The sequence below is a fragment of the Nomascus leucogenys genome, chromosome 22a (assembly GCF_006542625.1).
Source record: "Nomascus leucogenys isolate Asia chromosome 22a, Asia_NLE_v1, whole genome shotgun sequence".
Lineage (NCBI taxonomy): Eukaryota > Metazoa > Chordata > Mammalia > Primates > Hylobatidae > Nomascus > Nomascus leucogenys.
Genome location: NC_044402.1, coordinates 40576351 through 40588409, shown reverse-complemented (window position 1 = coordinate 40588409; position 12059 = coordinate 40576351).

The following is a 12059-nucleotide window of genomic DNA, read 5'->3' as shown; positions in this document are numbered from 1 at the left end:
GGGTACATGTGCACAACGTGCAGGTTTGTTACATATGCATACATGTGCCATATTGGTGTGCTGCACCCATTAACTCATCATTTAGCATTAGGTATATCTCCTAATGCTATCCCTGCCCCCTCCCCCCACCCCACAACAGTCCCCAGAGTGTGATGTTCCCCTTCCTGTGTCCCTGTGTTCTCATTATTCAATTCCCACCTATGAGTGAAAACATGCAGTGTTTGGATTTTTGTCCTTGCAATAGTTTGCTGAGAATGATGGTTTCCAGTTTCATCCATGTCCCTATAAAGGACATGAACTCATCATTTTTTATGGCTGCATAGTATTCCATGGTGTATAGGTGCCACATTTTCTTAATCCAGTCTATCATTGTTGGACATTTGGGTTGGTTCCAAGTCTTTGCTATTGTGAATAGTGCTGCAATAAACATACGTGTGCATGTGTCTTTATAGCAGCATGATTTATAATCCTTTGGGTATATACCCAGTAATGGGATGGCTGGGTCAAATGGTATTTCTAGTTCTAGATCCCTGAGGAATCACCACACTGACTTCCACAATGGTTGAACTAGTTTACAGTCCCACCAACAGTGTAAAAGTGTTCCTATTTCTCCACATCCTCTCCAGCACCTGTTGTTTCCTGACTTTTTAATGATGGCCATTCTAACTGGTGTGAGATGGTATCTCATTGTGGTTTTCATTTGCATTTCTCTGATGGCCAGTGATGATGAGCATTTTTTCATGTGTTTTTTGGCTGCATAAATGTCTTCTTTTGAGAAGTGTCTGTTCATATCCTTCACCCACTTGTTGATGGGCTTGTTTGTTTTTTTCTTGTAAATTTGTTTGAGTTCATTGTAGATTCTGGATATTGCCCTTTGTCAGATGAGTAGGTTGCAAAAATTTTCTCCCATTTTGTAGGTTGCCTGTTCACTCTGATGGTAGTTTCTTTTGCTGTGCAGAAGCTCTTTAGTTTAATTAGATCCCATTTGTCAATTTTGGCTTTTGTTGCCATTGCTTTTGGTGTTTTAGACATGAAGTCCTTGCCCATGCCTATGTCCTGAATGGTATTACCTAGGTTTTCTTCTAGAGTTTTTATGGTTTTAGATATAACATTTAAGTCTTTAATCCACCTTGAATTAATTTTTGTATAAGGTGTAAGGAAGGGATCCAGTTTCAGCTTTCTACATACGGCTAGTCAGTTTTCCCAGCACCATTTATTAAATAGGGAATCCTTTCCCCATTGCTTGTTTTTGTCAGGTTTGTCAAAGATCAGATGGTTGTAGATATGCGGCATTATTTCTGAGGGCTCTGTTCTGTTCCATTGATCTATGTCTCTGTTTTGGTACCAGTACCACGCTGTTTTGGTTACTGTAGCCTTGTAGAATAGTTTGAAGTCAGGTAGTGTGATGCCTCCGGCTTTGTTCTTTTGGCTTAGGATTGACTTGGTGATGTGGACTCTTTTTCGGTTCCATATGAACTTTAAAGTAGTTTTTTCCAATTCTGTGAAGAAAGTCATTGGTAGCTTGATGGGGATGGCATTGAATCTATAAGTTACCTTGGGCAGTATGGCCATTTTCACGATATTGATTCTTCCTATCCATGAGCATGGAATGTTCTTCCATTTGTTTGTATCCTCTTTTATTTCATTGAGCAGTGGTTTGTAGTTCTCCTTGAAGAGGTCCTTCACATCCCTTGTAAGTTGGATTCCTAGGTATTTTATTCTCTTTGAAGCAATTGTGAATGGGAGTTCACTCATGATTTGGCTCTCTGTCTGTTATTGGTGTATAAGAATGCTTGTGATTTTTGTACATTGATTTTGTATCCTGAGACTTTCCTGAAGTTGCTTATGAGCTTAAGGAGATTTTGGGCTGAGACAATGGGGTTTTCTAGATATACAATCATGTCATCTGCAAACAGGGACAATTTGAATTCCTCTTTTCCTAATTGAATGCCCTTTATTTCCTTCTCCTGCCTGATTGCCCTGGCCAGAATTTCCAACACTATGTTGAATAGGAGTGGTGAGAGAGGGCATCCCTGTCTTGTGCCAGTTTTCAAAGAGAATGCTTCCAGTTTTTGCCCATTCAGTATGATACTGGCTGTGGGTTTGTCATAGATAGCTCTTATTATTTTGAGATACGTCCCATCAATACCTAATTTATTGAGAGTTTTTAGCATGAGGGGTTGTTGAATTTTGTCAAAGGCCTTTTCTGCATCTATTGAGATAATCATGTGGTTTTTGTCTTTGGTTCTGTTTATACGCTGGATTACATTTATTGATTCGTGTATGTTGAACCAGCCTTGCATCCTAGGCATGAAGCCCACTTGATCATGTTGGATAAGCTTTTTGATGTGCTGCTGGATTCGGTTTGCCAGTATTTTATTGAGGATTTTTGCATCAATGTTCATCAAGGATATTGGTCTAAAATTCTCTTTTTTTGTTGTGTCTCTGCCAGGCTTTGGTATCAGGATGATGCTGGCCTCATAAAATGAGTTAGGGAGGATTCCCTCTTTTTCTATTGATTGGAATAGTTTCAGAAGGAATGGTACCAGCTCCTCCTTGTACCTCTGGTAGAATTCGGCTGTGAATCCATCTGGTCCTGGACTTTTTTTGGTTGGTAAACTATTGATTATTGCCTCAATTTCAGAGCCTGTTATTGGTCTATTCAGAGATTCAACTTCTTCCTGGTTTAGTCTTGGGAGGGTGTATGTGTCGAGGAATTTATCCATTTCTTCTAGATTTTCTAGTTTATTTGCGTAGAGGTGTTTGTAGTATTCTCTGATGGTAGTTTGTATTCCTGTGGGATCAGTGGTGATACCCCCTTTATTATTTTTTATTGCATCTATTTGATTCTTCTCTCTTTTCTTCTTTATTAGTCTTGCTAGCAGTCTATCAATTTTGTTGATCTTTTCAAAAAGCCAGCTCCTGGATTCATTAATTTTTTGAAGGGTTTTTTGTGTCTCTATTTCCTTCAGTTCTGCTCTGATCTTAGTTATTTCTTGCCTTTTGCTAGCTTTTGAATGTGTTTGCTCTTGCTTTTCTAGTTCTTTTAATTGTGATGTTAGGATGTCAATTTTAGATCTTTCCTGCTTTCTCTCGTGGGCATTTAGTGCTATAAATTTCCCTCTATACACTGCTTTGAATGTGTCCCAGAGATTCTGGTATGTTGTGTCTTTGTTTTTGTTGGTTTCAAAGAGCATCTTTATTTCTGCCTTCATTTCGTTATGTACCCAGTAGTCACTCAGGAGCAGGTTGTTCAGTTTCCATGTAGTTGACCGGTTTTGAGTGAGTTTCTTAATCCTGAGTTCTAGTTTGATTGCACTGTGGTCTGAGAGACAGTTTGTTATAATTTCTGTTCTTTTACATTTGCCAAGGAGTGCTTTACTTCCAACTATGTGGTCAGTTTTGGAATAGGTGTGGTGTGGTGCTGAAAAAAATGTATATTCTGTTGATTTGGGGTGGAGGGTTCTGTAAATGTCTATTAGATCTGCTTGCTGCAGAGCTGAGTTCAATTCCTGGATATCCTTGTTAACTTTCTGTCTCGTTGATCTGTCTAATGTTGACAGTGGGGTGTTCAAGTCTCCCATTATTATTGTGTGGGAGTCTAAGTCTCTTTGTAGGTCACTCAGGACTTGCTTTATGAATCTGGGTGCTCCTGTATTGGGTGCATATATATTTAGGATAGTTAGCTCTTCTTGTTGAATTGATCCCTTTACCATTATGTAATGGCCTTCTTTGTCTCTTTTGATCTTTGTTGGTTTAAAGTCTGTTTTATCAGAGACTAGGATTGCAACCCCTGCCTTTTTTTGTTCTCCATGTGCTTGGTAGAACTTCCTCCATCCCTTTATTTTGAGCCTATGTGTGTCTCTGCACATGAGATGGGTTTCCTGAATACAGCACCCTGATGGGTCTTGACTCTTTATCCAATTTGCCAGTCTGTGTCTTTTAATTGGAGCATTTAGTCCATCTACATTTAAAGTTAATATTGTTATGTGTGAATTTGGTCCTGTCATTATGATGTTAGCTGGTTATTTTGCTCGTAAGTTGATATAGTTTCTTCCTAGCCTTGATGGTCTTTACATTTTGGCATGTTTTTGCAGTGACTGGTACTGGTTGTTCCTTTCCATGTTTAGTGCTTCTTTCAGGAGCTCTTTTAGGGCAGGCCTGGTGGTGACAAAATCTCTCAGCATTTGCTTGTCTGTAAAGTATTTTATTTCTCCTTCACTTATGAAGCTTAGTTTGGCTGGACAGGAAATTCTGGGTTGAAAATTCTTTTCTTTAAGAATGTTGAATATTGGCCCCCACTCTCTTCTGGCTTGTAGAGTTTCTGCCAAGAGATCCGCTGTTAGTCTGATGGGCTTCCCTTTGTGGGTAACCTGACCTTTCTCTCTGGCTGCCCTTAACATTTTTTCCTTCATTTCAACTTTGGTGAATCTGACAATTATATGTCTTGGAGTTGCTCTTCTCGAGGAGTATCTTTGTGGCGTTCTCTGTATTTCCTGAATCTGAATGTTGGCCTGCCTTGCTAGACTGGGGAAGTTCTCCTGGATAATATCCTGCAGAGTGTTTTCCAACTTGGTTCCATTCTCCTCGTCACTTTCAGGTACGCCAATCAGACGTAGATTTGGTCTTTTCACATAGTGCCATATTTCTTGGAGGCTTTGTTCATTTCTTTTTATTCTTTTTTCTCTAAACTTCCCTTCTCGATTCATTTCATTCATTTCATCTTCCATCACTGATACCCTTTCTTCCAATTGATTGCATCGGCTCCTGAGGCTTCTGCATTCTTCACGTAGTTCTTGAGCCTTGGCTTTCAACTCCATCAGCTCCTTTAAGGACTTCTCTGCATTGGTTATTCTAGTTATCCATTTGTCTAATTTTTTTTCAAAGTTTTTAACTTCTTTGCCATTGGTTTGAATTCCCTCCTGTAGCTCGGAGTAGTTTGATTGTCTGAAGCCTTCTTCTCTCAACTCGTCAAAGTCATTCTCCATCCAGCTTTGTTCCATTGCTGGTGAGGAGCTGCGTTCCTTTGGAGGAGGAGAGGCACTCTGCTTTTTAGAGTTTCCAGTTTTTCTGCTCTGTTTTTTCCTCATCTTTGTGGTTTTATCTACTTTTGGTCTTTGATGATGGTGACGTACAGATGGGTTTTTGGTGTGGATGTCTTTTATGTTTGTTAGTTTTCCTTCTAATAGACAGGACCCTCAGCTGCAGGTCTGTTGGAGTTTGCTAGAGGTCTACTCCAGACACTGTTTGCCTGGGTATCAGCAGCGGTGGCTGCAGAACAGCGGTGGCTGTAGAACAGCAGATACTGGTGACCCGGAAATGCTGCTGCCTGCTCGTTCCTCTGGAAGTTTTGTCTCAGAGGAGTACCTGGTCATGTGAGGTGTCAGTCTGCCCCTACTGGAGGGTGCCTCCCAGTTAGGCTGCTCAGGGTTCAGGGACCCACTTGACAAGGCAGTCTGCCTGTTCTCAGATCTCCAGCTGTGTGCTGGGAGAACCACTACTCTCTTCAAAGCTGTCAGAGAGGAACATTTAAGTCTGCAGAGGTTACTGCTGCCTTTTTGTTTGTCTGTGCCCTGCCCCCGGAGGTGGAGCCTACAGAGGCAGGCAGGCCTCCTTGAGCTGTGGTGGGCTGCTTTGTTTACCTAATCAAGCCTGGGCAATGGCAGGCGCCCCTCCCCCAGGCTCACTGCCACCTTGCAGTTTGATCTCAGACTGCTGTGCTAGCAATCAGTGAGACTCCGTGGGCATAGGACCCTCCGAGCCAGGTGCGGGATATAATCTCCTGGTGTGTCATTTTTTAAGCCTGTTGGAAAAGCACAGTATTAGGGTGGGAGTGACCCGATTTTCCAAGTGCCATCTGTCACCCCTTTCTTTGACTAGGAAAGGGAACTCCCTGACCCCTTGCACTTCCCGAGTGAGGCAATGCCTCACCCTGCTTCAGCTCACACACGGTGCACTGCACCCACTGTCCTGCACCCACTGTCTGGCACTCCCTAGTGAGATGAACCCGGCACCTCAGATGGAATTGCAGAAATCACCCGTCTTTTGTGTCGCTCACGCTGGGAGCTGTAGACCGGAGCCGTTCCTATTCGGCCATCTTGGCTCCACCCCCCAAAAAAATTTTTAAACAAGCCAAGTGGCTACACACACTTTCCCAAAGCAGCCAAGACTGGACCAAAACCTTTACTGACTTCTCTCCAAAAATCACTTGGCTTCTCCCACTCTGGACATTTATTCCTTGTCATTCTTCTAATATTTGGTCCCTGCCTTTTTAATGCTCTCATTAAGTTTACATCTTCGATATTACAACAATTCCACCTACAGATGGCTATGCAATCCCAATACCAGCCTGCAACAGCAACTTCCATTCACTTGGGGTCTCTTGATGGAATCTAGTCTTCCCCACAAGTCTTTCATGACCCTTCATTCCCTTCATGACACAGAGCAAGAAAGGGAAAAACTCAACCTAATCCCTTAAAATCCTCTTTCAGCAGGAAATAGCCAGACATACTTGTCACCCCTCTTCACTGTGCCATTTTCCCTTTCTTGAGACCCCAGTAGGCAGCAGGTAGCCATGATCATGAGGGAACATAAAGGGCCAAAGATTTGACCAAAATGTCTGTCAGGGAAAAAATGAAAAGAGCAAAATCACTTGGTGACCATCTAGCAGGCCCTGGAGACAAAAACTCCTTATCTGAGGAATTTAGAAGTAATTAAACTTCCCTGTTATCTAAAGGAACCTGGTTCCAGGACTTTTCTCAACTTAAAATTTGTAAGTCACTAGAATTTCTATACATCTCCAGAATGCATGCATGTTGAAACTCATTGTGCAACCCTTGCTGACATTAAGGCACCAAAATATCTGTAAATGTAATCATTTATTGTGCAAATTTCCCTTCAGCTCCTGCATTAAGGTCCATAAATACCCCTAAGGAAAAATCCACTGGCATTTTCACTCCTCTAGTGCACCACTGCCGTCTTCTGTAGCATTCTTTCTTTCTGATAAAATGTTCCTTTTTCATTTTTTTTGTGAGACAGAGTCTCACTCTCCTAGCCTGGAGTGCAATGGCATGGTCTTGGCTTACTGCAACGTCCGCCTACCAGGTTCAAGTGATTCTCCTGCCTCAGCCTCCCGAGCAGCTGGGATTACAGGTGCGTGCCAACACGCCCAGCTAATTTTTGTATTTTTGTAGAGATGGGGTTTTACTGTGTTGGCCAGGCCCCCAGTCTTGAACTCCTGATCTCAGGTGATCCACCCACCTCAGCCTCCCAAAGTGCTGAGATTACAGGCATGAGCCACCATACCCAGCCCAAAACTTTCCTTTTTCAAACCTATACTATAGTCAATAGATTCTTCTTACCAACCTGCAAGTCCAACGCTGCCCAATGCTGATGCCAGGGCTCTGACACCACACCCGGCAGTTTTCTAGCAGTGGAATCTGTTATACTAACTCTTTGAATGAGTAACTGAAACAGATTCTGAAACTGAAACTGCCTCTGCAAGGATTATGACAGTGGGAGAAATGGCTGTCATGACTGCCTCCATGACATGACTGACTCCATCTTGCTTCTAAGCCTCACAGGCTGACTGTCCTCACTCATGCCTGGGTGTGGCCAAACTAACCATGGGAAGAATTTAGTTTATAGTTTAACTTGCAGGCAAGAATGATAATAATCCTTATCTAACACTAACCTCCTCCTTCCTTGCTCAGGGACTAAAAATGAATGATAGGCCATGAGATTAGGATTATGGGAGGAGCCTGAATTCTGCTAAGGATGTAAACATAGTTTCTATAATCACTTACTGCTCAGGAGTCATGTTGCCAGAGGTCACAATATTTGTGATTCCCCAACTGCCCCATAACAATACAATATAGGCCGGACAATATAGGTGGTGGCTCACACCTGTAATCCCAACACTTTGGGAGGCTGAGGTGGGCAGATCATGAGGTCAAGAGATCAAGACCATCGTGGCCAACATGGTGAAACCCCGTCTCTACTAAAAATACAAAAATTAGTTGGGTGTGATGGTGTGTGCCTATAGTCCCAGCTACTCTGGAGGCTGAGGCAGGGGAATCGCTTGAACCCAAGAGGCAGAGGTTGCAGTGAGCTGAGATCTTGCCACTGCACTCCAGCCTGGCAACAGAGTGAGACTCTGTCTCAAAAAAAAAAAAAAAAAAAAAAAAAAGGCCAGGTGCGGTGGCTCATGCCTGTAATCCCAGTACTTTGGGAGGCCAAGGCAGGCAGATCACCTGAGGTCAGGAGTTCCACATCAGCCTGACCAACATGGAGAAACCCCATCTCTACTAAAAAAACAAAATTAGCCGGGTGTGGTGGCACATGCCTGTAATCCCAGCTACTCGGGAGGCTGAGGCAGGGGAATCGCTTGAACCCGGGAGGTGGAGGTTGCAGTGAGCTGAGATCGCATGACTGCACTCCAGCCTGGGCAACAAGAGTGAAACTCCATCTGAAAAAATAAAATACAATGTAATAGTGATGCTAGGACCTAAGATTGGTCTTTTAAGATGTTTTCCAGACTTTTGTATTCTATCTCATGACTCAACTGGTCCTGCAGCCCCCAACCAGAGGTAGATTCAGCACACAAGGATTGTTTTCTACATTCCTATGAGTTTATCCCCAACCAGTCAGCAGCACTCACTCCCTAGCCCTTGCCCACCAAATTATCTATAAAAATCCTAGCCTCTGAGTTCTCAGGGAGGCTGATTTCAGTACTAATTCTGTTTTCCACATGCCTAGCCAAGTGTTAATTAAACTCTTTACTGCAATGCCATGGTCTCCGTGAATTGGTTTTTTCTGTATAGCAGGCAGGAGAAACCTGTTAGGCAATTACCAAACTTTTTCTGGAGTTTCACAGTAAAAAAAAAAAAAAAAGGCCCTTTCAAAATCCATTAATGGTGGGAAAAGTAGAGTCTATGTATGTGAGGAATCCTATAAAGAGTTGTTATCAAACTGAATTTGGGTTCGCTCACCCAGCACAGTAAAATCAAACATCCACACCAAGTTTTTTGCAGTGGGAGAAAGGAGGGCATTTATTTGCAGGGCACCCGATAAGGAGAATCAGGCAGCTCACACTTGAGACCCGACCTCCCCATTGGCTTACAGTTAAGGGTTTTTTAAGGCAAGGAAACAGAGGTTATGGGCAAAAATCATAAATCGGGCCAGGTGCTGTGGCTCACACTTGTAATCCCAGCACTTTGGAATGCTGAGGCAGGTAGAGCACCTGAGGTCAGGCGTTCAAGACCACCCTGGCCAACATGGAAAAACCCCATCTCTACTAAAAGGACAAAAATTCGCCAGGTGTGAACCCGGGAGGCGGAGCTTGCAGTGAGGCGAGAATGCGCCACTGCACTCCAGCCTGGGCAACAGAGCAAGACTCCGTCTCAAAAAAAAAAAAAAAATTAGCCAGGTGTGGTGGTGGGCGCCTGTAATTCCCAGCTACTTGGAAGGCTGAGGCAGGAGAATCACTTGAACCAGGGAGGCGGAGGTTGCAGTGAGCCAAGATTGTGCCACTGCACTCCAGCCTGGGTGACAGAGCGAGACTCTGTCTCAAAAAAAAAAAATCATAAATCAATACATGGAGGCTATACAGGACATCTCAAATCGGGGCCCACAGGCCACAGGTGAATTCAAAGAGTTCTCTGATTTGCAATTGGTTAAGGAGGGAAAACTTTGTAAAAAATTTAGGATCAGCAGAAAAGAATGTTAGCTCTGGTTTATGGGCATGCTCCCTCCCTGCCCTTCAGGAAGAAATTTATAACAAAGAATGGTGGCCAGCATTCATTCCTCAGTTTCCCCCTTATCTGAGGTCTGTGTGCCAGAGGAGCCATTTGACGGCGGTCTGGGTTTCTGAAAAACAACTCAGGGATATATGTTAAGATGTTATCTTCAGTTTCTAAAGGAAACCAAACATCCTGTGACTTCAACTTCCTTGGCTATTGTTTTAAGCTACCATTCCCTTCTTGCTTATCAAGTTGTTCATTTACTTCTTAAGGCTAGCTAGGTGCCTGGAATTTCCCTTGAAGGAATTCAAGACTTTTCTTTATTTCCATGCTTTGTGGGGAAGATCATCCCTGGCAGGCCCTCAAGAGGGGTCTTTGCTCCATCTCAGAGTCTATGTATGACTGGCACTCTCATACATTGCTAGTGGGAGTGCAAAATGATATAGTCACTTTAGAAAATAGTCTAAACTTCTATAAAGTTTAACATATACTTACCATACAAACCATCAAATCCCTTTTTAGATGTGTACCCAAAGAAAATGAAAATAGATGTCTGCTCAAAGACTTGTATGCAGCTTTATTAATGATAGCCAAAAACTAGAAACAGCCCACATGTCCATCAGCTAGTGAATAGATAAGCGTATGGTGGAAGACCCATACTATGGAATGCTCCCCAGCCATAAAAAGGAACAAATTAACATATAATCTAGGTAAACTGACACCCATTTTACTTGGGAGGAATATGGCTTTTTAGTGAGAATGAGTAATGAAGGTGTGAAATTGAAGAGTTGGCCCAGCCTTATTCATGCACTACTGTCCACTCTGTCTATCATCCATAGCCTCCTTCAGCCTCAGTTCCTGTTTTTTTAAAATAAGAACAAAGTTCATCTCAACACATAAAATTGGCAAAATAATAATAACTATGTTGTAGAGAATCCAGAAAACGGATGCTCTCCAACAGCTAGTGTGATCCTCAGGGGCACGGTCTAGGAATGTGAAAAAAAGCCTTAAAATGTGCAGACCTCCTGACCCAGCCATTCCATTCTTAGGCAATTCCATTCTTAGGCAATTACCCTAAGACTATAATCACTTACAATGAAAATATTGGTCCTAGTGACATTGACAAAGTTACTCATTTTATCTGATGTCTATTAGTTTCAGAAAAATAATGCCAATATTATTAGTAATAATAAAACTATGACCTACATAAACAAAAAAACTTTGTGTTGTCTCACTTAAACCTCAAAACAGCCCGATGTGATACTTTTACAGATTTCACAGGTGAGGAAAATGTTGTGCCTAATGACACATATCTAGTAAGTATATCCTTAGTCTTCAGGATGCAAACCTTGACAGTCTGAGACAATCCTCACTGTTAGCCACTGTCTTACACAGCCAGATATACAAGGCCTGGGCAATTGTACCCACTGTTAGAAACTCAAATAACTATGTTTCAGAGACTGCTAGTAATGACTACATCAAACAAATCAATACATTGAACATTAATTCTTTTTTTTTTTTTTTTTTTTTGAGACGGAGTCTCGCTCTGTCGCCCAGGCTGGAGTGCAGTGGCAAGATCTCGGCTCACTGCAAGCTCCGCCTCCCAGGTTCATGCCATTCTCCTGCCTCAGCCTCCCAAGTAGCTGGGACTACAGGTGCCCGCCACCACACCCGGCTAATTTTTTGTATTTTTAGTAGAGACAGGGTTTCACCGTGTTAGCCAGGATGGTCTTGATCTCCTGATCTCGTGATCCCCCTTCCTTGGCCTCCCAAAGTGCTGGGATTACAGGTGTGAGCCACCACACCTGGCCGAACATTAATTCTTGAATTTGCTCATTGCTGTTCCCTATTTACAGATATGAGCCAAAGTGTAACTTTATAACAGACAAGTGTCACCTAACTCTTCTGAGTTTGATCCCAGGTTATCAATCTCCTATTCCTTCTACTTTACTAGACAAAATATATAGAACAGTTGGTCTGTCAAGGAGTTCTGGAAGTTTATTAACAAATTAACAGGGCAATAGAAGTTATTCGATTAGATTAGAGCTGAGGAATGATGGCAGGGTGTTCCCCTGCCCTGCAAAGATCATTTTGACTTCTAACCTGGGGACAGAGTCCTGGTTATGACTTTAAAGGAACCTAAATGCCGGGCGTGGTGGCTGATGCCTGTAATCCCAGCACTTTGGGAGGCTGAGGGGGGGTGAATCACTTGAGGTCAGGAGTTTAAAACCAGCCTGACCAACATGGTGAAACCTCATCTCTATTAAAAATACAAAAATTAGCCAGGCGTGGTGGCGGGCACCTGTAATCCAGCTACTT